This window comes from Chiloscyllium punctatum, chromosome 26 (assembly GCF_047496795.1).
Source record: "Chiloscyllium punctatum isolate Juve2018m chromosome 26, sChiPun1.3, whole genome shotgun sequence".
NCBI classification, from domain to species: Eukaryota; Metazoa; Chordata; class Chondrichthyes; order Orectolobiformes; family Hemiscylliidae; genus Chiloscyllium; species Chiloscyllium punctatum.
Window position 1 is genome coordinate 8,768,979 of NC_092764.1, and position 27,446 is coordinate 8,796,424.

Genomic DNA, 27,446 nt, shown 5'->3' on the forward strand with positions numbered 1-27,446 from the left:
GATCCTCAGACAGCACTTTCCAAACCCATGACCACTTCCATCTAGAAGGGCAATAACAACATGTACTTGGGAACACCACCCCCTGCAAGTTCCCTCCTAGCCACTCACTCCCCTGCCTTGGAAATATATCACCATTACTTTACAGTCATTGGGTCAACATCTTGGAATTCCCTCCCCCCTGGCATTGTGTGTCAACCCACAGCAAGTGGACTGCAGCGATTCAAGAAACCAGCTCACCACCACTTTCTCAAGGGCAAGTAAGGATGGGCTATAAATATGGCCAGCCAGTGACGTGCAAGTCCCACAAATGAATTTTAAAAATCAAGATGGTGAGTGGCTTGGAGGGGAACTTAAAGGTGGCAGTATTCCATGTATCTGCTGCCCTTGTCCTTCTAGATGGACGTGGTCCTGAGTTTGGAAGGTGATGTCTAGGATCTTTGGTGAACAAGGGTGGGACTGTGGTGCTTTACCTTTTTGTACAGATGCCCTGATAAATTGCTGGTGGACTTTGACTTCCCCCATTATTCATGATTCATTCAGAACTTGGCTTGCCCTAGTCTAACCTGCTCATCCTTCTGCTCACTGACCAACAATAACTCCTGGGGTGTTGGAACACCTCGATTTCAATTGTTTTAGCTTGCTGTCAAACCCTTGGCTTTGGCCTTTTTAATCTCTGAAATGCCTCCAACTCAGCATTGTGCCCCTCCCCCAAAACCCTCTGTTCCCTCTGAACTCCTCCAACACTGGCCTTTTGTGGTGCACCACTTTCAATCAGCTTCCATTGAGAGCAATGACATCAACGGCTGAGGATCTGGAACTCTAACTCTTTCCACCTCTCCATGTTCCTCTCCTTCTTTGATGCACTCCTTTAAATTTTCTTCCTTAACTAATTTTCCACCCATCTCTCCGAATACAGCTCATTGTTAAATCGCTGTTACGAAGCACCTAAAGACATTTTACTAGGCTATATAAATGCAAATTGTTGTAACAGTGTTATTCGCCTGAGCAGTTTCACCAGAAAAAAACGTCAGAGTTGTTCATATTTACCTGCATTCTGAGCATAAAGTCAGCAAGCTGGGGCAAAATAGTTACAATTGGCAACTAATGGCATCAAGGACACACCAAACCCAAAGTTGATCACCACTCCATCTCCCATCTAAAACTGCCACTACTCAAGCACTGTCCCTATAAAGTGAGTCCAAAGGCAGCAATTCAATCCAACCCATTACAAATATCCTGATACAAATATCCTGCCTCCGATTCTAACTGTGCATAAGCATTAGAGCAGAAATATTATTGAGGCACCATGACCTCCAACTGCTGTTTGGGGTTCTCCATCATTCTAATCATTACACCACCTCACAGAGTCACACAGTACAGAAGCAGGCCCTTCGGCCTATGGTGCTTCTGCCAACCAGCAAACACCAAACAATATATAATTCCATCTACCTTCACTTGAACCTAAGCCTTCTACTTTAGGTGCTTGTCCAGATGCTTTTTAAATGTTGCAGGAATATCTGTCCACACCAGTCTCTGAGGCAGACACTGTCCTATCCCCCCTAGTCCAGGAACTTCCCACATACGTTCGAGACACCACCCATGCCCTCCACCTCCTCCAAGACTTCGGTTTCTCTGGCCCCCAATGCCTCATCTTCACCATGGATATCCAATCCCTCTACACCTCCACCCGCCATGACTAGGGCCTTGAAGCCCTCTGTTTTTCCTCTCCCGACGTCCCCAACAGTACCCTTCCACCGACATTCTCATTCGTTTGGCCGAACTAGTCCTCACCCTTAACAATTTCTCCTTCGAATCCTCCCACTTCCTCCAGACCAAAGGCGTAGCCATGGGCACACGTATGGGCCCCAGCTATGCCGGTCTCTTTGTTGGCTACGTAGAGCAGTTGATATTCCGTAATTACACGGCACCACTCCCCACTTCTTCCTCCGCTACATTGATGACTGCATTGGCGCCACCTCGTGCTCCCACGAGGAGGTTGAGCAATTCATCAACTTCACCAACACATTCCACCCTGACCTTAAATTTACCTGGACCATCTCTGACACCTCCCTCCCCTTCCTGGACCTCTCCATCTCCATTAATGATTACTGACTTGAGACTGACATTTTTTACAAACCCACAGCTCCCACAGCTACCTGGATTACACCTTTTCCCACCCTACCTCCTGCAAAAATGCTATCCCGTATTCCCAATTTCTCCTCCTCCGCCATATTTGCTCCCAGGAGGACCAGTTCCACCACAGAACACACCAGATGGCCTCCTTCTTTAGAGACTGCAATTTCCCTTTCCGCATGGTTAAAGAGGCCCTCCAACGCATCTCGTCCACATCCCACACATCTGCCTTCAGACCCCGCCCCTCCAACCAAAACAAGGACAGAACGCCCCTGGTGCTCACCTTCCACCCTTCCAACCTTCGCATAAACCAAATCATCCACCGACATTTCTGCCACCTCCAAACAGACCCCCCCACCATGGATATATTTCCCTCCCCACCCCTTTCCGCCTTCCGCAAAGACCGTTCCCTCCGTGACTACCTGGTCAGGTCCACGCCCCCCTACAACCCACCCTCCCATCCTGGCACTTTTCTCCTGCCACCGCAGGAACTGTAAAACCTGCGCCCACACCTCCTCCCTCACCTCCATCCAAGGCCCTAAAGGAGCCTTCCACATCCATCAAAGTTTTACCTGCACATCCACTAATATCATTTATTGTATCCATTGCTCCGGATGTGTTCTCTACATTGGGGAGACTGGACGCCTCCTAGCAGAGCTCTTTAGGGAACATGTCCGGGACACCCGCACCAATCAACCACACCACCCCGTGGGCCAACATTTCAACTCCCCCTCCCACTCTGCCAAGGACATGCAGGTCCTGGGCCTCCTTCACTGCCGCTCCCTCACCACCAGACGCCTGGAGGAAGAATGCCTCATCTTCTGCCTCGGAACACTTCAACCCCAGGGCATCAATGTGGACTTCAACAGTTTCCTCATTTCCCCTTCCCCCACCTCACCCTAGTTCCAAGCTTCCAGCTCAGCACTGTCCCTTTGACTTGTCCTACCTGCCTATCTTCTTTTCCACCTATCCACTCCACCCTCCTCCCTGACCTATCACCTTCATCCCCTCCCCCACTCACCTATTGTACTCCATGCTACTTTCTCCCCACCCCCACCCTCCTCCAGCTTATCTCTCCACACTTCAGGCTCTCTGCCTTTATTCCTGATGAAGGGCTTTTGCCCGAAACGTCAATTTTGCTTCTCCTCAGATGCTGCCTGAACTGCTGTGCTCTTCCAGCACCACTAATCCAAAATCTGGTTTCCAGCCTTTGCAGTCATTGTTTTTACCCTGTTCAATATTTCTACCACCCTTTGCGTGAATAAACCTTTCCTCAGATCCTGTTTCATCCATTTGCTACTCACCTTAAACTTAAACCCTCTGGTCATAGACATATCTGAAATGGGAATATTATTCTCATGATCTACCCTGTCAATCCTTCTTATAATTTTGTCGAGCTCAATCAGATTCCCCCCTCAGCTTCCACTGCGAGGGATAACTTCACACCAGCTCCTCATGCAACCTGAAAACAGTCCCAGAAGGAATATATTAAGCCATTGAATTTTGGACTTCTTTCACAATCCCTAGGAACCTTACAATGGATATTGATAGGGAGTTTCTCTAATGGTTCTGAAGGTGGAGGCAACAGTTAGAACATATGTTGACCATTTTCGATCAGCATTAGCCCAGTTCCAATCCATGGTCCATGAGGAGTTGTGTGACCTTAATTATCAGCTACAATAATTGACCTCTGTTCCCTGGTCCATTGAGGAGAGGCAGAGTAAGAGTCTTACTCCTGTTCATCAGTGTTTCCAGGGACAAGAACGTGATCAAGTGAATGAGAATAATGACTGGTATCGGTGAGGAAGTTAATGAATCTGCCAACACTCTGGAGTGGGACAGGGTCTGGAAGATGAACTTGGGGAGAAGGTGCCAAAGGTTCAGATTTATCGGGAGTTAGTGTTTTTTGGATATTGTTCAAATATCTGTGACAAAGAAATAGTTAATTCCTAAGCATGTAGTTTTCGGTATTATCATCACTCTTGAATGATTAATGCTTGATATAAATAAATCCATAACTCCATCTGCCATTCCACTAAAGCTTTTTAATTAAATCACAACATTTGTTGACAGTTTTTTATTCTCATGAGGTGCTGAACAATATAAGAGATTCCGATTGTTATTTTCCAAGCAGTTAAGCATGAGATATTACTACTGCAGGATGATGCAGGACTAATTAGGCCAATTGATTTAATGTAAAAACACACAGCACATAGCGTCATCAAGACCTCTGCCAGTGCATCTGCAATGGGGATCTTAACAACTCACTCGATTTACCTGATAGGAATCGTGACTAAGAAGAGGTTTGAGTCTATATGCAGTGGTGCAATTCCAAGGAGCCAAGATCTTGTGCAAGATAAACTAGTTTAACAAACATGATTAGATTCATAGAGTCAGATAGCAGGGAAACAGGCCCTTCAGCCCACCAGATCTATAGAACATAGAACATGACAGTGCAATACAGACCTTTTAGCCCTCGATGTTGCACCGAGCTGTGAAACCAATCTGAAGCCCATCTAACCTACACTATTCCATTCTCCTCCATATGCCTATCCAATGACAATTTAAATGCCTGTTAAGTTGGCGGGTCTACTACTGTTGTAGACAGGCTGTTCAACAGTAGTAGACTTTCCAACGTTAAGAGCAGTGAAATTGTCATTGGATAGACATATGGAGGAGAATGGAATAGTGTAGGTTAGATGGACTTCAGATTGCCAATCAACAAACATCAAGCTATACTAATCCCACTGACTTGCACTTGGTCCATAGCCTATGTTTAACCATTTTAAGTGCTCATTCAAATTGCTGAAGCTTTGGGTGATTGGTGCCTTATTGCCTCTTAAATGAGTTTTCAATCATCTCTGAATATTTTGTCAACTATCTTTTATTTGCAGGCGAACGTGCTCAGAGTCGTTCTTCCATCAGAACCCTAAGTAGTTTCTCTGAGTTCTCACATGTTACATCTTAATCGTATCATGGTGTTTTAGGCTCATTCTATTCACCCATTAGTCCACATCCCCCCCCATATCCCCAAAAGGCTTTATTCCCATCAGTGTCCACGGTGGAGGGGTGTGGAGTGCATTACAAACAGATTTAATCATTGAGGGATTGTGCTTCATTGGGGTCTGTGCCCATTGGCTAAGTCACCTTCAATCTGGAACACCAATATTTAAAGCATCTAACCAGACTTGTCAATCTTCCCCATTGACAACCAACTCAGCCAATGGTTGCTATTTTTCTGATCATCTACACTGATTGGCCTATTTCAGGCATTTGATTTCCCAGTCCCTCCTATCAGACTGAGTTAAAAATCACACAACACCAGGTTATAGTCCAACCGGTTTATTTGGAAGCACTAGCTTTCGGAGTGTTGCTCCTTCATCAGGTGGTTGTGGAGTATAAGATCATAAGATACAGAATTTATAGCAAGTGTTTACATTGTGATGTAACTGAAATTATATATTGAAAAAGACCTGGATTGTTTGTTAAGTCTCTCGTCTTTTAGAATGAACATATTGGTTTCAGTTCTTTCATATGTAAATCACAGAACATTTACAAGTTACATTTGTTAAATTGTTAATTATTAAAGTTCACTTGAGAATGTAACTTGTAAATGTTCTGTGACTTACATATGAAAGAACTGAAACCAATATGTTCATTCTAAAAAATGAGAGACTTAACAAACAATCCAGGTCTTTTTCAATATATAATTTCAGTTACATCGCACTGTAAACACTTGCTACAAATTCTGTGTCTTACAATCTTATACTCCACAACATCTTGATGAAGGAGCAACACTGAAAACTAGTGATTTCAAATAATCCTGTTGGACTATAACCTGGTGTTGTGTGATTTTTAACTTTGTACACCCCAGTCTGACACCGGCATCTTCAAATCATGACTGTCAGACTGACATGTGTTGCACCTCAGGGAATACCTCAGGAATCCACTGATTTGCCAGAGTTTCCTTCACTTCAGATCTTTAGGATTATCCAGCAAATCCTGGGGCAGCTGCCACCAAACCCCAGTTGGGGACAGATCAAAGTCTAAGGTCTTTCTGATAAAATATAAGAAGGATCTGTTAAGTTTCAAGATCCCCTCATTGCCTTAATGGGAATGTAACTAGTTGTCTTTCATGATTAGAACTGGATTAAAGTTTGAATAAGGAATGTCCAAATCCTACAGTATTTTCTGTAAAGTCTGGACTGATCTGGTCACCACACTATAAGAAGGCTGTGGAGAATCAGGAGAAAGTTCAGAAGAGGTTTGCTAGGGTGTGGCTGAGGTTGGAGTGTGTTATTTATAAGGAGACTTTGGACAAAGTTGGATCGTTTTTGCTAGAGTGTCAGAAACTGAGACCTGGTAGAATTGTATAAAATTATGAGAGGTATGGATAGGATAGTCAGAGTCTTTAGCCCAGGGAGAAGGCTCAAATGTTCAACATCAGAGGGAGCTGAAAATGTGTTGCTGGAAAAGCACAGCAGGTCAGGCAGCATCCAAGGAGCAAGAGAATCAATGTTTCAGGCATGTGCCCTTCTTCAGGAATGAGGAAGGTGTGCCAGGCGGGCTAAGGTAAAAGGTAGGGAGGAGGGACTTGGGGGAGGGGTGTTGGAAATGCGATAAGTGGAAGGAGGTTAAGGTGAGGGTGATAGGCCGGAGTGGGGGTGGGGGGTGGAGAGGTCTGGAAGAAGATTGCAGGTTAGGAAGGTGGTGCTGAGTTCGAGGGTTGGGACTGAGACAAGGCGGGGGGAGGGGAAATGAGGAAACTGGAGAAATCTGAGTTCATCCCTTGTGGTTGGAGGGTTCCTAGGCGGAAGATGAGGCGCTCTTCCTCCAGCCGTCGTGTTGCTATGGTCTGGCGATGGAGGAGTCCAAGGACCTGCATATCCTTGGTGGAGTGGGAGGGGGAGTTGAAGTGTTGAGCCACGGGGTGGTTGGGTTAGTTGGTCCAGGTGTCCCAGAGGTGTTCTCTGAAACCAGTTCCAATACCGTACAACCCAGATGGCCTCCTTCTTCAAAGACCTCAATTTTCCCCCCAGACATAATCGATGATGCTCTCCACCGCATCTCCTCCAATTCCCACTCCTCCACCCTTGAGCCCCACCCCTCCAATCGCCACCAGGACAGAACCCCACTAGTCCTCACCTAACACTCCACCAACCTCCATATACATCGTATCATCCGTCGTCATTTCCGTCACCTACAAACAGACCACACCACCAAGGATATATTTCCCTCCCCTCCCCTATCAGCGTTCCAAAAAGACCACTCCCTCCATGACTCCCTCGTCAGGTCCACACCCCCCACCAACCCAACCTCCACTCCCGGCACCTTCCCCTGCAACCCCAAGAAATGCAAAACTTGCGCCCACACCTCCCCCCTTACTTCCCTCCAAGGCCCCAAGGGATCCTTCCATATCCACCACAAATTCACCTGCACCTCCACACACATCATTTACTGCCCCTGATGTGGCCTCCTCTATATTGGGGAGACAGGCCGCCTACTTGCGCAACGTTTCAGAGAACACCTCTGGGACACCCGGACCAACCAACCCAACCACCCCGTGGCTCAACACTTCAACTCCCCCTCCCACTCCACCAGGAACATGCAGGTCCTTGGACTCCTCCATCACCAGACCATAGCAACATGACAGCTGGAGGAAGAGCGCCTCACCTTCTGCCTAGGAACCCTCCAACCACAAGGGATGAACTCAGATTTCTCCAGTTTCCTCATTTCTCCCCCCCCCCCCCCCCCCCCCCCCCACCTTGTTTCAGTCCCAACCCTCCAACTCAGCATCACCTTCCTAACCTGCAATCCTCTTCCGGACCTCTCCGCCCCCACCCCCACTCCGGCTATCACCCTCACCTTTACCTCCTTCCACCTATCGCATTTCCAACGCCTCTCCCCCAAGTCCCTCCTCCCTACCTTTTATCTTATCTGCTTGGCACACTTTCCTCATTCCTGAAGAAGGGCTCATGCCCGAAACGTCGATTCTCCTGTTCCTTGGATGCTGCCTGACCTGCTGCGCTTTTCCAGCAACACATTTTCAGCTCTGATCTCCAGCATCTGCAGTCCTCACTTTCTCCAACATGAGGGGGAGAAAGTTTTAAGGAGATGTGTGTGGCAAGTTTTTTTACACAGAGGATGGTAGATGCTTGGAAGATGCTACCAGATGAGTTGTTAGAAGCAGATACGATAGCAACTTTTAAGAAGCACTTTGACAGATACATGATTAAGCAGCAGGTAGAGGGATGTGGACAATGTGCGCACAGATGAGATTAGCTTAGTTTAGAATGGAATCATGGTTGGCATGGATATGATGGGCCGAAGGGCCGGTTCCTGTGCTGTGCCAAACTGTTCAATGTGCTCTGTTCTATGATTTCATACTGTTTTGGATGTTTTGTACTTACCTATAGACAATTTATGAATAAAGTATACTTTGCTAAATAAAAAAAGTGTAGACAGGGTAGATGCAGGGAAGATGTTCCCGATGGTGGGTCTGACCAGAACTGAGGTCACAGTCTGAGGACTTGGGGTGGACCATTTAGGATGGAGATGAAGAGACATTTCTTCACCCAAAGAGTGGTGAGCCTGTGGAATTGATTCATAGAACGCATTTAAGAGGCAGCTAGATATAGCATTTAAGGCGAATGGGATCACAGGTTATAGGGAGAAAGTAGGGTTAGGCTATTGAGGTGGACAATCAGCCATGATCGTGATGGTGGAGCAGGCTCAAAGGGCAGAATGGCCTCCTCCTGCTCCTATCTTCTATGTTCCTATGTTTCCCACCTAGTGATGGACACTGGATTGTGGGTTTTGTAGGTTAGTTAGGTGTGGTAAGTATGTTGCTTGTTGTGAATAACTGACAGCTTGATATAATGTGCCAGGCTTTGGGATGTGCCATGCATAACATGAGCATTCATATACCACACTGCTCATCTGCGTGATGGGCAGAGTGACCTTTTGTAAAGAAGGGACATTGGTCTTAAGATGTTAATGCTGTTCTCTCTTCACAGAGAGTTTCTCCAGCAAGTTCTGTTTTCTTATGTTTCAGAATGTCTTGTTGGCTTGACAGCATCCTGTTAATGGTGAACATCATTATTTGCTACCACATAGGATGGAAAGTGTAAGGAACTATGCTGACAACCAGTTTAGGATTGTCAGTCAGACATGCAGTTTTATGTACAGAAAGCTACAAATACTAATACACAGGTCACGTTCTTTGCAAACAGAAAAACAATTATGTATGCAAAGCTCACCTCTACCAGTGAAGTGTCCTCCTCTTCAGCAATGCTCAAGTCTATTGTGCCCAAACAACTATCTTAACACACAATAAGTAGCTTTTGACAATTCATTCATAGAACATGGACGTCGCTAGCTGAGTCAGCATTTGCCGATTATCCTTCATTTTCCTTGAGAAGGTGTTGATGAACTGCCTTCTTGTCCATGTGCAGTTTGTAGACCCACAACGCTGGTAGGGAGGGGATTCCAGAATTTTGACCAGCAACAGTGAGTTTTAATTCAACAGAATCTGGAATTAAGAGTCCGATGATGTCAATTGTTGGAAAAACCCGTTTTGTTCAATAATATCCTTTAGGGAAGGAAATATGCCATCCTTACCTGCTCTGACCTATATGTGACTCCAGATACACAGCAATGTGGTTGACTCTTAACTTCCCTCTGAGCAATTAGGGATGAGCAATAAATGCTGGCCTAGCCAGTGATACCCTCATCCTATGTGAACGGATGAAAAAAAAACTGTCCAAGTTAGGATGGTGAGTGGTTTGGAGGTGATCTTGCAAACAAATGGTGTTCACATGCATTTGCTGCCCTTGTCCTTATAGGTAGCATTGGTCTTGGATTTGTAAGAAGACTTGGTGAATTTCTGTGGTGCATCACATAGATCATACTTGCTACTTCTACTGAGTGTCAGTGGTGGAAGGAGTGAATGCCAGTTAGTGTGCTGTCACTCAAGATGACTGCTTTGTTATGATCATAGTCACTGTTACAACAGGATGCATTAATTTTTTTTTCATTTTTCATAGTTGATTTTTGATGTTGTCATTTCTTCACATTTAATGTGGTGGTCTTTCAGTGAAATATAAGCACAATAGTTTGTAAGTTTTGTTTGAACAATAAAACAAAGTTTATTTTGCGAACTAGAACTCACCAAGGTATTTACAAGGAATACAGTTTAAAAGGTTCCAAACATCTGGCAAAACAAAATGCCATATGTTCTCCAATTCCATCTCTTCACAGTTAATCAAAACCCAGACAAATGTTCCTTCCTGATTAAATTTGCAGGTTTGACTAACTGTGTCTTTTCATTCGAGCCCTGTGAGCAGCAAACCTTTTTCTTTGACTCAATCACAACTGAGATGCTAGATTTTCTCAGCTTGGAATACTTAAAGCAGGTTTCTGAGCAAAACATCTCTGGTCTGGAAGCTTTCACAATCTGAAACCCTTACAATAAGGTAAGATATTCTCTTCATTGGGCTGCAGAAAGATCTTTTCTAGAAAAAAACTATTAGTTATAGTCATGGAGTCATACAGCACAGAAAGAGACCCTTCGGTCCAACCAGTCCATGCTGAATATAATCCCAAACTCAATTAGTCCCACCTGCCTGCTCCTAGCCCATAGTTCTCCAAATCTTTTCCATTCATATACTTATCTAAATGTCTTTTAAATCTTGTTATTTTACCCACATCTACCAATTTGACATGCAAACCACCCACTGTGTTAAAAAAAACTCTCTCCTTTTAAATCTCTCTCCTTTCACCTTAAAAATGTATCCCCTAGTCTTAAAACTTCTACTTTCGGGAAAAATCAACTACCATTAAACCTATCTAGATCACTCATGATTTTATAAACATCTTTAAGGTTGCCTCTCAACCTCCTATGCTCAATGAAAAAAGTTCCAGCCTATACAACCTCTCTTTATAACTCAAACCTTCCATACTTGGAAACATCTTGGTGAATCTCTTCTGAACCCTCTCCAGTTGAATAATTTCCTTCCTATAACTAGGTGGCCAGAACTGGCCATTCTTGAAACAAATTTCAGTTGGGTGTCTTTCAAACTCAATTCAAAGGATATTAACTTTCAATTTTTAAAACTTAGCCATCTACCTCCTGCTGAGCTAACAACTAAACATTTTTATTTCCTCTCCTGTTACACACTCCACAATATAATCAAATTTTCATCGTACTCTAGAATGCCTACAGTCATCTACTTTTTGACAAATACTAGCTAAGATTGTGGTTTCAAAAAATAAATGACTAATTAGTTATTAAAACCTCGTGCAAAAATAGATCAAACTCATTTGCCACTATTTCAAAATCCAACTCAAGAGGAAGATACTTGCTGCAGAATTCCCTTCTTCTGACCTGCTGTTGGAGCCATAGTTCTTATACAGCTTGTCCACTTCACTTTCAGATTTATAGCCCAGAATATTGATTATGGGGCATTCAGCAATGATAATGCCATTGAATGTGAAAGAGTGATTGTTTGACTCCTTCTCATTTGAGATGGTCATTGTCTGGTGCTTGTGAGACCTGAATGTCACTTAACACTTACCCAAGCCTGAATATTGTTTCAGCCTCACAACATTTGGACATGGACTGCTTCATAATATAAGGAGTTGCAAATGATGTTGAACATTGTGCAATTATCAGTGAACATCTTTACTTCTGACCTTATGATGCAGAGAGGGTAATTGATGAAGCAGCTGAAGATGGTTGGGACTAGGACATTACTCTGAGGAATTTCTGCACAGTTGTATGACTCCAATCAATAGATGTGTCCCTCTGATTTTCCTTGATGCCATACTTGGTCAAAAGCTATCTTGATTTCACAAAATCACAGAAATGTTATGCACAGAACGAGACCATTCAACTCATATGTCTACACCAACTCTTTCAACAAGCATGATTATCTCATGCCAATCTCTGGCCTTTTTCCCATAACTTTGCACATTATATCTATCCATATAATCTTTGAATGTCCTCCTTAATGCCTCATTTGAACTTCCATCACATTTCCAGGCAAAGCCTTCTATACCCTAACTACTCCCAAATGGAATACTGTGTGTGTTTCTGGTTTTCATGTTAACAGAAGGACATGATTGCACTGGACAGAGTGCAGAGAGTTTACGAGGCTGTTGCCTGGGATGGAAAGTCTCAGTTATGCGGAGAGACTGGATAGGCCGGGTTTATTTTTCTTGGGAGATTGATTCCAGAGATTGATTCATTAAATGAATGGCTGATTGCAACAATTGATTAATTGAATGAGAGACTGGATAGGCTGGGTTTGTTTTCATTGGCTAGGCAAAAACAAGGACTGCAGATGCTGGAAACCAGAGTCTAGATTAGAGTGGTGCTGGAAAACCACAGCAGGTCCGAGGAGCAGGAAAATCGACGTTTCGGGCAAAAACCCTCCATCAGGCATAGAGGCAGGGTGCTTGCAGAGTGGAGAGATAAATGAGAGGAGAGGGGAGGGGAGGGGGAGGGGAGAAAGCAGCATTGAGTACAAGGCTTTTGCCCGAAATGTTGATTTTTCTGCTCCTCGGATGCTGCCTGACCTGCTGTGCTTTTCCAGCACCATTCTAATCTAGACTTTGTTTTCATTGGAGCAGAGGAGGCTGTGGGAGGATCTCATTGAGATCTGCAAAATGCTGAGAGGCAGAGAGAGAGAGAGAGAGAGAATTATGAGAATCTTTTCCCCATGGTAGGAGTGTCTAAGACAAGAGGCATATGTTTATGGTGAGAAGCAAGAGAATCTGAGGAAAATATTTCACCAAGAGAGTGGTAGAAATATGGAAATTGCAGCCGGAGAGGATAAAGGAGATGGGTGCTCTCACAACATCACTGCTGTTCCTCTTATACCTATACCTTCCTGTTGTGTGACACCGTCAAATGCAACCACTCTCATCTCATGTCTTGAGTTCAGCATTGTTGTCCATGTTTGAAGCAAGGCTATAACTAGGTCAGGAGCTGAGTATCCCTGGGCAGAATAGAACAGCCAGAATAATATATTGGGTAAAAACATCAAAACAATGCATGAGGAGAAATTGAAGGGCCTTTAAAGTCGAAACTCAAACCAGCATGAACATGGCCATGCTATTTTGATCCTGCAGAATTCACTAGGACTGTTGAAAGCTCCACAAATAACAATAAATACATATTCAAGTCATCAGAGGGGAAAGTGTCCTTGATCATAAATTTTCGAAAAAAAATTTTAAAAATCAGGGCGACCTATAATCCACCTCAGAGACCAACCCTGGTAATTTTTGTTTTAATATGACTATTTTAGAGTTTGGATTCAAACTAGTGGCATTTGAGTTTGTGGTTGTGTGTCTGAGGGGATTGAATGATTACCTTGTAAGTGTTTCTGTAGCCAAGATGATTCCTTTTAAAACAGTGAGGGAGAATGTTCTTGGTATGTAGTGGGGTTTTCATTTTTATCAGGAATCTTGTCTTTACAAACAAACAATGTAAACAGCTGTGAATTCGAGGTTTGGTTTAAAAGGTTCCAGGGTGGATTTATTTTGCATCAGCAGAAACACCCATGGCTGGGAGAAAGTCTTTCACTGTTTCTGAACTTGTGGCAGAAGCTGGAAATATGAAACAATTACTCCTGAGGAAAGGAAACGATTTCAAACTGTGAAGGAACAGGTTAATTCAGTGTAAGCAGTTTGGCTGAAAAGTTCCAGAACAAAAGTGTTTGGTTAAATCCTTGGAAAAACTAATTGAAGCAGAGGAAGTCCACAGCTAGTTCTCTGAAGACTCAAGGCAAAGTCATGATTTGGAGGTGCCAGTGTTGGACTGGGGTGGTCAAAGTTAAAAATCACATAACACCAGGTTATAGTCCAACAGGTATAATTGGAAACTCTAGCTTTTGGAACATTTATCATTCATCAGGCGGTTGTGGAGCATAAGATCGTAAAACACAGAATTTATAGCAAAGATTTACAATGTGATGTAACTGAAATTATACATTGAAAAAAGACCTGGATTAAGTCTCTCATCTTTTAGAATAAGCATGTTGGTTTTAGTTCTTTCATATGTAAATCGCAGAACTTTAAAATTTACATTCTCAAGTGAACTTTAACAATTGGTGTCATGTCGGCCCAGATAATGCATTGAAGGTGTGAGGTGCCCTGTGTGAGACTGTCTGTGCCACAATGTTCAGACTGATTCTAATCTAAAAAATGGATTTACAGAATCTTATATGGATTCATGCAGTTTTTGAGCAAAGTAAAATGTAATTCTGCAAGTACAAATTCACCCTACAAACTTATACGTGTATGTGTGCATGTGGATGTGTGTGTGGGAGGAGAAAGACAGTCGATTATCAGGGATGGAAATTGAAACTACTGTTAAATCAAAACCAATGTGTAATGGAGAAGGAGATTCACTCTCTGGTGTGACCACTGTAAAAGATTTTGTGAGATCTTTGGGCAAGTCTTTTAGTATGTTTTGAAATCTTAAAATCTGTGTTATATGTAAATGGATTGCCCTAAGAAAAGAATGAGCCAAGGAATGGCCTTGACCTATGCTGTTGAGTTGAAACAGATGCAATTTATGCACATGTTCTCTCCAGCTGTTTAGAACAGAGCTCAGTCCACCAATATATGTAGCTTCCAGTACACACCATGTCACTTCCAGTATAGTCCAGCAGGAGTATGCTAGAATCCAAATATAGTCTAAGTAAAAAATAATCTTGCACGTGATTTTTAATTGGACTGAACTCACACGCCTGAACCCGTTGTCTTGGCCAAATACACAAGAAATACATCAAGTGTTACAAATCAGTCATTAAGGATTTTTTTAAAATCATCTGTAATTGTAAGACATTTTATTACTCAAAGAATTGTCTCTGTATAAGGTTACTAGGATGTATACTGAGCATTAATCCTGGCAATACATTCTGATCTGTAGACATCCTTCTTCTCTGCTTTGAGCTTCTCTAATCTTTTGAAATTTCTTCTTTGATGTCAGAAAGTGTTCTATTAAAAATGATGTATGTCCTTCCACCTCTACTATCAATTCGAAATCTTGTTTGTCAGCCTCTCCAACTGGCATTTTAGATAAAATATTAGTCATTCCTTGACACTTGGACACATTCTATTGTTGAATCATTATCTCATCAAACACAGACTGAAGCTTTGAATTAGAGATTGCATCTTCTCAATTTCTTTCGCAGTAAGAAGAGAAAATATGGTGTTTAATCTTAAATCTCAACCCCGTAACACTATGTGAAAACTTATTACACCCCATGTTGTTTCCAAAGCTTCTTTTTCAATTGTGGCATACTTTTTCTCAGTTTCTATTGGAGCCTGTGAAACAAGATTGGCATGATTCCAGTTGGTGGTGGCATTGGGAAAGTCAGAATGCAGAGTGAAAACTGGCTTGATAGACCATAAGTTTTATTTTTGCAATAGGTTTACTGAGGTGGTCTTTCACTGAATATGTTTGCAGTAGGTTCCTAGAGTTGCTCTGAAAATGTGTTGCTGGAAAAGCGCAGCAGGTCAGGCAGCATCCAAGGAGCAGGAGAATCGACGTTTTGGGCATGAGCCCTTCTTCAGGAAGGCTGATGCCCAAAACGTCGATTCTCCTGCTCCTTGGATGCTGCCTGACCTGCTGCGCTTTTCCAGCAACACATTTTCAGCTCTGATCTCCAGCATCTGCAGTCCTCACTTTCTCCTCCTAGAGTTGCTCAGCTCAGTTAGCTTGCTGGTTGATTTGCAATGCCAGAAGTCATACAATATCAGTTTATATTCCAACAGGTTTATTGGAATCACAATCTTTCAGACTCTGCCCCTTCGTCAGGTACATGCTTTCTCCCTCCATCCTCGACCAGCCTCCATCTCACAGTTGTGTCATCTCTTGGGAGAGACAAGCAAACACAGAGTAAAGATTCCAGGGTCAATGAAGGGGAAGAATATCCTGAGAAATTCCTTTCTGGCTGCCTGAGCTGAAGCATACCAATCCAGGAAATTAAAAGGAACAAGTTATCCATGCCTGAAATAAACTGAAAGAATTCTGAGGAAACTCAACAGGTCTGGCAGCATCTCTGGTGAGAGAAACAGCATTACTATTTCAAGACCATTATGTCTCTTCTTCAGAACATAGCACATCAGAATGGTTCTGAAGCAGAGTTAACACCATTAATTCTGTTTCTTTCTCCCCAAAGACTGCCAGATCTGCTGAGCTTCTGCAGCATTATCTACATTTGCTTCAGATTTCCAACATTTGCAGTATATTATTTTTTATTTGTGAAGTTACCAGTGTCTACTTTGTATTGATTAATTGCAAACTGAGGGATGGTTAGATGGTTTTGTGCAAGTGGCAAGCTTGGCACCATATAGCAGGTCGGTGGGCCAATGTGACACTGTAATGGGCCATTGTAATTTCCTACAGTTTTTCAAAGTTTCATTGTCAACAATAGCAGCAACTTGCATTTGTAGAGCAACCAATCTTCAGGGAAAAAAGCTTTCCCAGTTCCCTCACAAGAATTTAACTGCCTGATCAAAGCTGTAAAAAATGCAGTTTTCCTGGAAATTAGCCAAGTACTTGAACAACATTTAAATTTCGCAGTGAGTGCTGCAAAGAGGCTTTTCCAAGCAAAGTGACCTGCTAAGAGGGTGTTGCAGCCTGGTTTTTCACAGATAAACAAACAGCACTGGACTGTGACAGGAAACAACACTTTTTGGGCTTATTGTCATCAAAGAGAGCAACATTCAGCAGACAACCAAACTTCCAAATTGTATTAAGTCATTATATTTGTTGGAATCATGTCACAATAATCTTACCAGATCATAGGGGCTGCTTTCTCATTACAGAGAGATGATTGGTGGTGATATAACCTGAGGGCCAGCCTCCATCAGACAAGGGGAGAGGTTGAGAAGGAGATTCCTTTATGGTAATCTCAGCCAGGAATGGGAATTGAACTCAAGTGGGAGCACCAGGTTAATTAGTGTGTAGAACCTTTGCATGATTTCAGAGAGATAAGATTAGAGAGCCTTTGAGATTGGATAGCATTGTCGATATCTCTGAGATTAAGTGGCTGGTGCCAGGAAAAAAGAACAACAAAACATTGAAAATTAGTTTACAAATCAGAAATGAGGTGTCACAAGAGAGTTGTGAAAATGGCTTAGGTTGCTATTAGATGAGGAAACTACAAGAGCTTCACTGATCACAGATAGAATGATGTGTGAAAGTTGCAGAAGCTTGAGGAGAATGGATAATGTCATGGTAGGAGTCGTGGCCTTGATTTATTATCATTCTGTTTATTATCATTCAGACAGGTAAAGGTCTGGGGACCCGGGTTTAAACCCCCCACGCCAGATGGTAAAATTCAGACTCAGGAAAAGTCTGGAATTAAGACTGTAATGATGACTGTGAAACTGTTATAGAGTCATGGAGTCATAGAAATGTACAGCATGGAAACAGACCCTTCGGTCCAACCTGTCCATGCCGACCAGATATCCCAACCCAATCTAGTCCCACCTGCCAGTACCTGGCCCATATCCCTCCAAACCCTTCCTATTCATATACCCATCAAATGCCTCTAAAATGTTACAATTGTACCAGCCTCCACCACATCCTCTGGCAGCTCATTCCATACACGTACCGCCCTCTGTGTGAAAAAGTTGCCCCTTAGGTCTCTTTTATATCTTTCCCCTCTCACCCTGAACCTACGCCCTGTAGTTCTGGACTCCCCGACCCCAGGGAAAAGACTTTGCCTATTTATCCTATCCATGCCCCTCATAATTTTGTAATTGTTGACTATTGGAAAAACCCACCTGGTTCATTCATGCCCATTAGGGAAGGAAACTGCCATCCTCACCTGGTCTGGCCTACATGTGACTCTAGACTCACAGCAATGTGGTTTTCTTTTAACTGTCCCATTAGCTATTAGGGATGAGTAATAATAGCTGGCCCAGCCAGTGATGCCCATTAAACATGAGTGAATAAAAAAAGCCCATGGATGGTTGTATCATCTCTTTGGCTGTCTTAAAAGGGGAAGAGGAATTGGGGAATACTCCAGTTCCCTTGTTATTTGCTGGCTCCTAGTTGATTACGATTACAGCACTGGCAGTGTGCACAGAAGGCATATTTACATTTAAGATGACAACAAAGTAGCAGGGCTTGGCCTGGGTTTGGTCCACTCCCATTCGAAATTAAGAGTCTAATGGTGACCATGAAACCATTGTAGATTGTTAGAAAAGCACATCTGGTTCACTGGTGTCCTTTGAGGAAGGAAACTGGCATTCTTACCTGATTTACACATGACTCCAGACCCACAGCAATGTGGTTGACTCTTAATTGCCCTCTGGGCAATTAGGGATGGACAATAAATGCTGGTCCAACCAGTGAGGCACTCATCCCATGAATGAATAAAGAAATAAAATTTCGCTTTCTTTCTTCATTTTGTTTTGGTTTATATTTGCTTCTTTACTTTTTACTTTGCTTTTGGTTTCTTCATAGCCTTGGCGGAAAATCGGCAAGATCAGCATGGCAGCGAGAGCGGGCTGTGTATGGAATGCTGGCAAGTTCCCAGCGGTCGGAGGTGGTGGCCTCCCAGGCTCCACTCGCCAATCAGAGAAGACGGCAGCGCAGCATCAGCCATGACAGAGGGCTTTTCCCATAATGGCAGCAGGCTCCTGGCTATCTTGGTGATCAGAGGCAGCAGCATCAGCAGTAACAAAGACATGACTCCTTCCAGCACCCAGGAACGACGGGCAGCAGCAAAGCTCCTCCCGCTGATGGAAGGCAGTGGTGTCATCAGCAGCAACAAGAACACAGCTCCTCCCAGTGCACGGTGCAGGACTCGCAGGCTGATCGAGATATCAGGCCGTGGCTAGGCCCGGGTGCCTGATAATCACTGGTGGAGCATTCCAAACACCTTAATGGAGATTAGACTTTAACATCTGGACGTTTTCTTACCTTTTGGCTCTTTTACATTTTTTTTCGGTTTCTCTTTTAATTCTGGTTTTGTAACCAAAATGGCACCAAAGACTGGCAGCTTTGTACAATTTTCATTGTACTCCTGTACTCAAGAACACACGACAAGAAAATCCAATGTGTAGTTCCGGGGGGAGGGGAGAGGTATGATTTTTCAGTAAAACACATCATCGGTTGAAGAATGCTATGGTTGAGCTACAAAGGAGCCACTTTCTCAAACAGGATAACACCACACTTGGGCTTGACCATCCTGTTCAACTTCATCACTGCACGCCGAGGGAGAACACAGGGATGGCACAGGAGATTTTATAAATTTAAGTAGACAATGTCTTCTGACACTAATTATCCAGTGATAAAATGAGATGATTATTCTTTCAAATCTTTGACTTTATTTTTAACACAAGTTTCTTTTTTTGCAATCATTCATGAGTCATAGGTGTTGTGGCTGCACCAATATTTATTGTCCATCCCTAGTTACCTTTGAAAGTGTGGTCAGGAGAGCCTTCTTCAACAGCTGCAGTTCCTGTGCTGAAAGTCGACCCACAATGCAGAGAGGGAGTGTACTCCAGAATTTTGACCCAGCAACAGTGAAGAAATCGCAATATATTTCCAAGTCAGGATGGTGAGCAGATTGGAAGGGAACCTTCAGGTGGTGGTGTTGCCATGTATCTGCTGCCCTTGGTCGTGGTCATGGATTTGGAAGGTGCTGTCGAAGGACCTTTAGTGAATTACTGTAGTGCATCTTGTAGACAGTACACACTACTGCTACTGAGCATTGGTGGTGGATGTTTCAGAAATTAGCCAATCAAGCAGACTGCTTTGTCCTGGATCTTGTTGTCTTGAATGTTGTCGAAGCTGCACACATCCAGGAAAGTGGGTGTATTCCATCACACTTTTGACTTGTGCCTTGTAGATACTGGGCAGCTTTGGGGAGTCAGGAGGTGAGTTACTTGCTGGTGCTTTCCTAGCCTCTGACCTGTCTCTATAGCCGCTGTGCTTATGTGGTGAGTCCAGTTGAGTTTCTGCTCAATGGTAATGTCAACGATTTTGATAATGGGAGATTCAGTGATGGTAGCAGGTGTATTACATATTGCTCCTCTTAACTATATGTCCCCACCTCTGGACCAGGAGGTCTGAGTTTTAATCCCACCTGCTCCAGAGACGAGTAATAACATCTGAGCAGGTTAATTGGAAAATGTCTCTTAGAAAATGAATCCCGTTGTAGTTATCTATGCAATAAAGAATCTTGCCTTTTACATAGTCACCTGGTCTAGCCTACATGTGACTCCAAACACAAAGTAATGCAATAGACTCTCTGAAATGGTCTAGCAAGCCAATGATTTCAAAGGCAGCTAGGGACAAGCAATAAACTCTGGCCAGCTAACAATACCCACGTCCCACGAGTGAATTAAAAAGAAAAGGCCTAAGACAAAAATATAGACAAAGGAAGATTGGCAGCAGCAAAATACCTCAAAAACTTACAAATAGTCACCTGATGTCTAGGTTGGCCAAGATGAGGTAAAATTAAACGAGGAGACAACATATGAAGTCTGTTGATGACCTAATGATTAGAAAGGTCCTTGGTTTAAAGTGTTTCTGTGTTTTGCTGAATGATTGGGTGTATTTAGACTGGAATATTGCATCTCAGCAATAATGGACTGAACTGTCACTGTAACTCTGGAAAAGCTGAAGTTTTGTTTAAAAAGACAGAATGGGTTAGACGTGGTAATGTGACTCTTGATCCAATGAATTTTTGAAGGTCATGGGATTGTGCTTGGTCTACAGTTGATCAGATGATATAAAAGTGGTGAACAGTGAGTGCTAGCAAAAGCTGATGTCAGGGTTCGTCAAAAGCAAGAGGGAGGTGATAACCTAGTGGTATTATCACTGGACTGTTAACCCAGAGACCCAGATAATGTCCAGGAACCTGGGTTTGAATCCTGCCATGGAGATGTTGGGATTTAAATTCAATTAAATATATTTAGCATTAGGAATCCGATGATGACTATGAATCTATTAATCAGAAAAGAAACCCACCTGATTCACTAATGTCCTTTAGGGAAAGATATCTGCTCTCCTTACTTGGCTTTGGCCTAGATGTGACTCCAGACCCACAGCAATATGGTTGACTCTTAATGAGTATAGTTACTCTATAATGACTCTTAACGCTGCCTCACAGAGCCAGAGACCCGGGTTCAATTCCCGCCTCAGGCGACTCTCTGTGTGGAGTTTGCACATTCTCCCTGTGTCTGCGTGGGTTTCCTCCGGATGCTCCGGTTTCCTCCCACACTCCAAAGATGTGCTGGTCAGGTGAATTGGCTATGCTAAATTGCCCGTAGTGTTAAGTAAGGGGTAGATGTAGGGGTATGGGTGGGTTGCGCTTCGCCGGGGCAGTATGGATTTGTTGGGCCGAAGGGCCTGTTTCCACACTAAGTAATCTAATCTTAACTGGCCTCTGTGCAATAAATGCTGCCTGTGTCAGCAACACTCTCATCATGTGAATGAGTAAAGGAAATGAAAGAGTTATGTGTCTTTCCAAAGAGACAGAAGCCTGCTCTAATGATTTAATTGATCAAACTGATGTGTAAAACAGTTGTGACATCTGCTGGTGGTCAAAAAGATCATTTCCTAGTGATTGGATAGTGTCAAGATTGAGTGCATAACGTCTTTGGAGAGTATATTAAAAAAAAGTTGCATCTGAGCACAGTTAGCTATTTTTTGCAGTCTAGTTTGCATTAACAAAGAACAGCGGGCAGTTCCATTGTGAGAAGTTTATTGATAGCTAGCGTTGAAGAGTGGGATGCTGGAAAAGCACAGCTAGTCAGGCAGCATCTGAGGAGCAGGAGAGTCGGCGTTTCGAGCATAAGCCCTTCATCAGGAATAATCTGCAACTGATATCCAGAGTAAGCCTCATGGACTAAGGAAAGTGGGAATAAAAGCTCTTAAACTCTTACCCTGCACCACATACTTGCAGGGGTGTGAGGTACCATGTGATGCCAATGTTCCAATAGGGAATACCACAAAATATAATAAATTGTGTATAAATGATTAAAAATTTAATGAACATGTAATTTGTGGGTTTCAATATGAAAGACAGAATGAAGGAGATGTTTTATTCTGTAAATTATGGAGATCTGCATTTTGTAATAATATAAAGATTTGTTTACTGAAATCTTCATGATGAAGCAATTCCTTTATTTCATCCTGTATTTTTGCTTCAATTATGGTCTGTAATTATGTTAGGAATAACTACTACTTGTTTCATTTGTATCCTGTTAACAATTCAGCATTTATAGACATGATGAATTTTCAACACACCACTTGTCTGTCTGAGTTTCTGGTCAGGATAGACTCTTGGTCAGAAGAGAAACGGAAGGGTTATGTGAAAAGGTCAGGAAAGTGAATATGGGGAGTGTCAGATGGTCCATTTGAATGACAGAACAGACTTGAGGGGTCTTGCTACTAAATCTTATTGTCTTGTGATGCTTACCGATCACACTACACAGTGCATCTCTGGTGGACCAGCTGCTTGTCCTCCCGCCCAGCAACTCTATTTCCTTGTCATCAACACTTCACAGAACAGCAAAGAAGCAAGGAACATGCAAGCTAGAGTACAGGGACTTAGAACGAGTGAAGTGAAAATGGAATTAGATAATGAAAGCAAAATATTTTTCAATTTGTAAATGTGGCACTCACTGAATATAAAACCAGATGTTAACTTTTGTTTGCTACTTGTTAGGTTACATGGACGATCAGATGGACTCTATAGGAGAGGCAATAGGATCCATGCAATGGGGAAGGCGGCTATTTGGCCCTTCAAGTCCAAACCAACCCTCCAAAGAGCAGCCCACCCTATCCCCGTAACCCTGCATTTCCCATGGCTAATCCATCCAGTACACAGTGGGCAATTTAACATGGCCAATCCACCAAAGTTGTCCTTCTTTGAACTGTGAGAGGAAACAGACTCACTTGTAGGAAACCCACGCAGACACGGGCAGAATGTGCAAATACCACGCAGGACAGTCACCTGAGGGTTGAATTGAAACTGGGTCCCTGGAACTGTGAAGTTGTAGTGTTAACTACTGAGCCACTGTACCATTATGTCCTTGGTCTATTAATTCAGATGCCCAGTGTAATGCAGGGTTCAAATCCCATTACAGTAGTAGATCAAATTTGAGTTCAATAAAAAAAAACCTGGACTATAAAAGAGTAAGTAAGCTATTTTTCTGTGAGAATTAACATTGGGTGTTGTACAAAATGCAATTAGCTTATGCATGAAGGAAATCGGCTTTCAATATCTGGCATGGTCTACATGTGACCCATTACAATGTGACTAATTTAAAACTGGTGATCCACTCTTTGCAAAAAGGGATGTGATGTTGACCTTGCCAGCGATGAAAAAATTCCATGAAAACACTAAAAAATCCCAGCCCAATCAGGGTGGGAATGAAAGGCAGTGCTGGGAGGAAAGTCAGCCCTTGGTAATTGGATTGATGTGTTCCATCAAGAGTTGCTGGAGGTGGGTCTTTGCACGCAGAAGTTGGCCTGCGGAACCAACAGACTGGGCTGTTCCAGCGCTCCTCATCAATGGGGGTTGCTTGGACACCAGCTCCAAATGTTTACCGAATTTGAGAGAATGTCTTCAGAGGGTATCTCAAGGTAGGGTACTCATGGTCACCCCTCATCCAGCAACAGCAGCCATGTCTGATATTGTGGTTGCCTTCACAGGCTGAAGGCCTTCCTACTAGGCCTCTTTGTTCTCCTCAAGTTGGACAGTAAACCTAGAGTTGACCTTTTAACTGATTACCTTGGGATAGATTTCCAAGGTGAGTGTCCTGACAGCCACTGTGGGACTGGGGCCAAAAATAGTCTTGCCCTCAATAACTTCCAAGGAGACCAACATTCTGCAGATTTCGTACAGTTCTGCTATCACTTGAAAGGTGAATTAAAGGAAAACCAAATGACTTCAGTTTTAGATATTTCCTAATCAATTGGTTGAGTGAGATTGATGCAAATATCAGGTGCAGGTAGAATTTGAACACAGGCTTCCTGCCTTGGAGTAAAAACCAAAAGAACTGTAGATGCTCTAAATTGGGGACAAAAACAGAATTTGCTGGAAAAGCTCAGCAGCATCTATGGAGAGAAATCAGCGTGAATATTTCAGGACTGGTCACCAGACCTTGAGCTTTTCAACCAACTTCTGATTTTGTTCCTGCCTCAGAGGTAGGGACACTACCACTGCACTATAGGAGCCCCAACCATTTCAGTTTTACAAGAACTGAAAAGTTTAAACAGGCTTCTTACAGGGACTTTACAGAAAGGCACAATGAGAGATTGCTTGCACCAGTTAGTCAATTGATAAGGGGACAGAGACTGAATGTTCTCAATAAAAACAATGAAGGATAGGGGCCACTCTTGTGGTAGTGTCCCCACTCATGTGCTGGGAGGCCTAGGTTTAACTCCCACCTGCTCCAGTGGTGTATTGTAACATCGCTGAGTGGATGTATTAGGAAAGTAGGTTAATTAAAAAAAACAAGCATAGATTTAGAATTGAAAGTTCCCACATTAGAGCAGAGGGTGCTTTAATTAAACTGCACGCTGAGGTATACATTAATGACTTTGAGGAAAGTAAATGTGCAATCTCCAAGATAGAAATAGATTGAATGGCAATAGTGAAGATCAGAGGAAGAGTCTACAGAGGAATATAGACAGGTGAAGCAAGTGGGCAAAATCTTGGCAGCTGGAATATAATTTGGGAAACTGTCAGGTCTTTCTCTTTGGCAGAAAGAATAGAAGATTCAATTGGGGCGATTGAGAGTTATAAGGTAGCCAGGAAGGATCTGAAGAGAGAGCTAAGAGCAGCAAGAAGGGGACGTGAAAAGTCCTTAGTTGGCAGGATTAGGGAAAACCCAAAGGCTTTCTATAGGTATGTCAGGAATAAAAGAATGACGAGAGTAGGAATAGGTCCAGTCAAGGATAGTAGTGGGAAGTTGCGTGTGGAGGCTGAAGATATTGGGGAGACAATGAATGAATACTTTGTCAGTATTCACTCAGGAACAGGACATTGTTGCTGATGTGAATATTGAGTCACAATTAATTAGAATGGATGGCTTTGAGGTATGTAGGGAAGAGGTGTTGGAAATTCTGGAAAGGGTGAAAATAGATAAGTCCCCTGGGCCTGATGGCATCTATCCTAGGATTCTCTGGGAAGCAAGGGAGGAGATTGCAGAGCCATTGGCCTTGCTTTTTATGCCCTCGTTGTCTACAGGAATAGTGCCAGAAGACTGGAGGATAGCAAATGTGGTTCCCTTGTTCAAGAAGGGGAGTAGGGATAACCCTAGTAACGATAGGCTGGTGAGTCTCACTTCTGTTGTGGGCAAAGTCTTCGAGAGAATTGTAAGGGATAGGATTTATGAACATCTGGATAGGAATAATGTGATCAAGGATAGTCAGCATGGTTTTGTGAAGGGCAGGTAGTGCCTCACAAACCTTATTGAATACTTGGAGAAGGTGACTAAGGAGATGGACGAGGGTAAAACTGTAGATGTGGTGTATATGGATTTTAATAAGGCATTTGATAAGGTTCCCCATGGTAGGCTACTGCAAAAAATACGGAGGTATGGCATTGAGGGTGAGTTGAAGGTTTGGATTAAGAATTGGCTGGCTGGATGGAGACAGAGGGTAGTAGTTGATGGTAAAGGTTCATCTTGGAGTGCAGTTACTAGCAGTGCTCCACAAGGATCTGTTTTGGGACCATTGCTGTTTGTCATTTTTATAAATGACCTGGAGGAGGGGCTAGAAGGTTGGGTGAGCAAGTTTGCGGATGATACGAAAGTCGGTGGAGTTGTTGACAGTGAGGAAGGATGTGTCACGTTACAGCAGGATATAGATAAGCTGCAGAGCTGGGCAGAAAGGTGGCAAATGGAGTTCAATGAAGGTAAGTGTGAGGTGATTCATTTTGGTAAGTGTAACAAAAAGATGGGGTACTGGGCTAATGGTCGGATACTTGGTAGTGTGGATGAGCAGAGGGATCTTGGTGTCCATGTACACAGATCTCTGAAAGTTGCCACCCAGGTAAATAGTGCGGTGAAGAAGGCACTGGCGAACTGGCTTTTATTGGTAGAGGAATTGAGTTCCAGAGTCCTGAGGTCATGTTGCAGTTGTATAAGACTCTGGTGCGGCCGCATCTGGAGTATTGTGTGCAGTTTTAGTCGCCATACTATAGGAAGGATGTGGAGGCACTGGAACGGGTGCAGAGGAGGTTTACCAGGATGTTGCCTGGTATGGTAGGAAGATCGTATGAGGAAAGGCAGAGGCACTTAGGGCTGTTTTCATTGGAGAAAAGGAGGTTTGGGGGTGACTTGATAGAGGTGTACAAGATGATTAGGGGTTTAGATAGGGTTGACCACGAGAACCTTTTTCCACGTATGGAGTCAGCTATTACGAGGGGGCATAGCTTTAAATTAAGGGGTGGTAAGTATAGGACAGATGTTAGGGGTAGATTCTTTACTCAGCGAGTCGTGAGTTCATGGAATGCCCTGCCAGTAGCAGTGGTGGACTCTCCCTCTTTATGGGCATTTAAACGGACATAGGATAGGCATATGGAGGATAGTGGGCTAGTGTAGGTTAGGTGGGCTTGGATCGGCACAACATCGAGGGCCAAAGGGCCTGTCCTGCACTGTACTTTTCTATGTTCTATGTAAGATCTGAGCAGTATTTAGGAGAAGGACTGCAGAAAGAAGATGCAGTGTGTGTGTGTGTGTGTGTGGCGGGGGGGGGGGGGTGGGGGGGTGGGGGGGAGAAGATGTGGGAGTCCTCATGTATGAAAATCTAACATTCAAGTTCAGCAGGTTATCGGGAAGGCAAAGAGAGTAGACCATAAGACAGGAGCAGAAATGAGACCATTCAGCCCCTTGAGTCTGCTCTGTCATTCAATCATGACTGATAGGTTTCTCAGCCCCAAACTCCCACTTTCTCTTCTCTTGATCCACCTGACAATCACAAACTTATCTCAGTCTTAAATACATTCAGTGACCTGGCCTCCACAGCCTTCTGTAGAAGTGAATTCCATTGATGCACCGCTCTCTGGCTGAAGATATTTCTCCTTATCTCTATTCTAAAAGATTTTCCCTTTAGTCTAAGGCTGTGCCCTCTGGTCCTAGTCTCTCCTACCAATGGAAACATTTTCCCAACCTCCACTCTGTCCAGGACATTCAATTTTCTGTATGTTTCAATGAGACGCCCCCCCACCACCACCACCACCACCACGTATAAACCTGGAGTCCTTAAACATTCGTCATATGTTACGCTTTTCATTCCTGGGATAATTCTCGTGAACCTCTTCTGA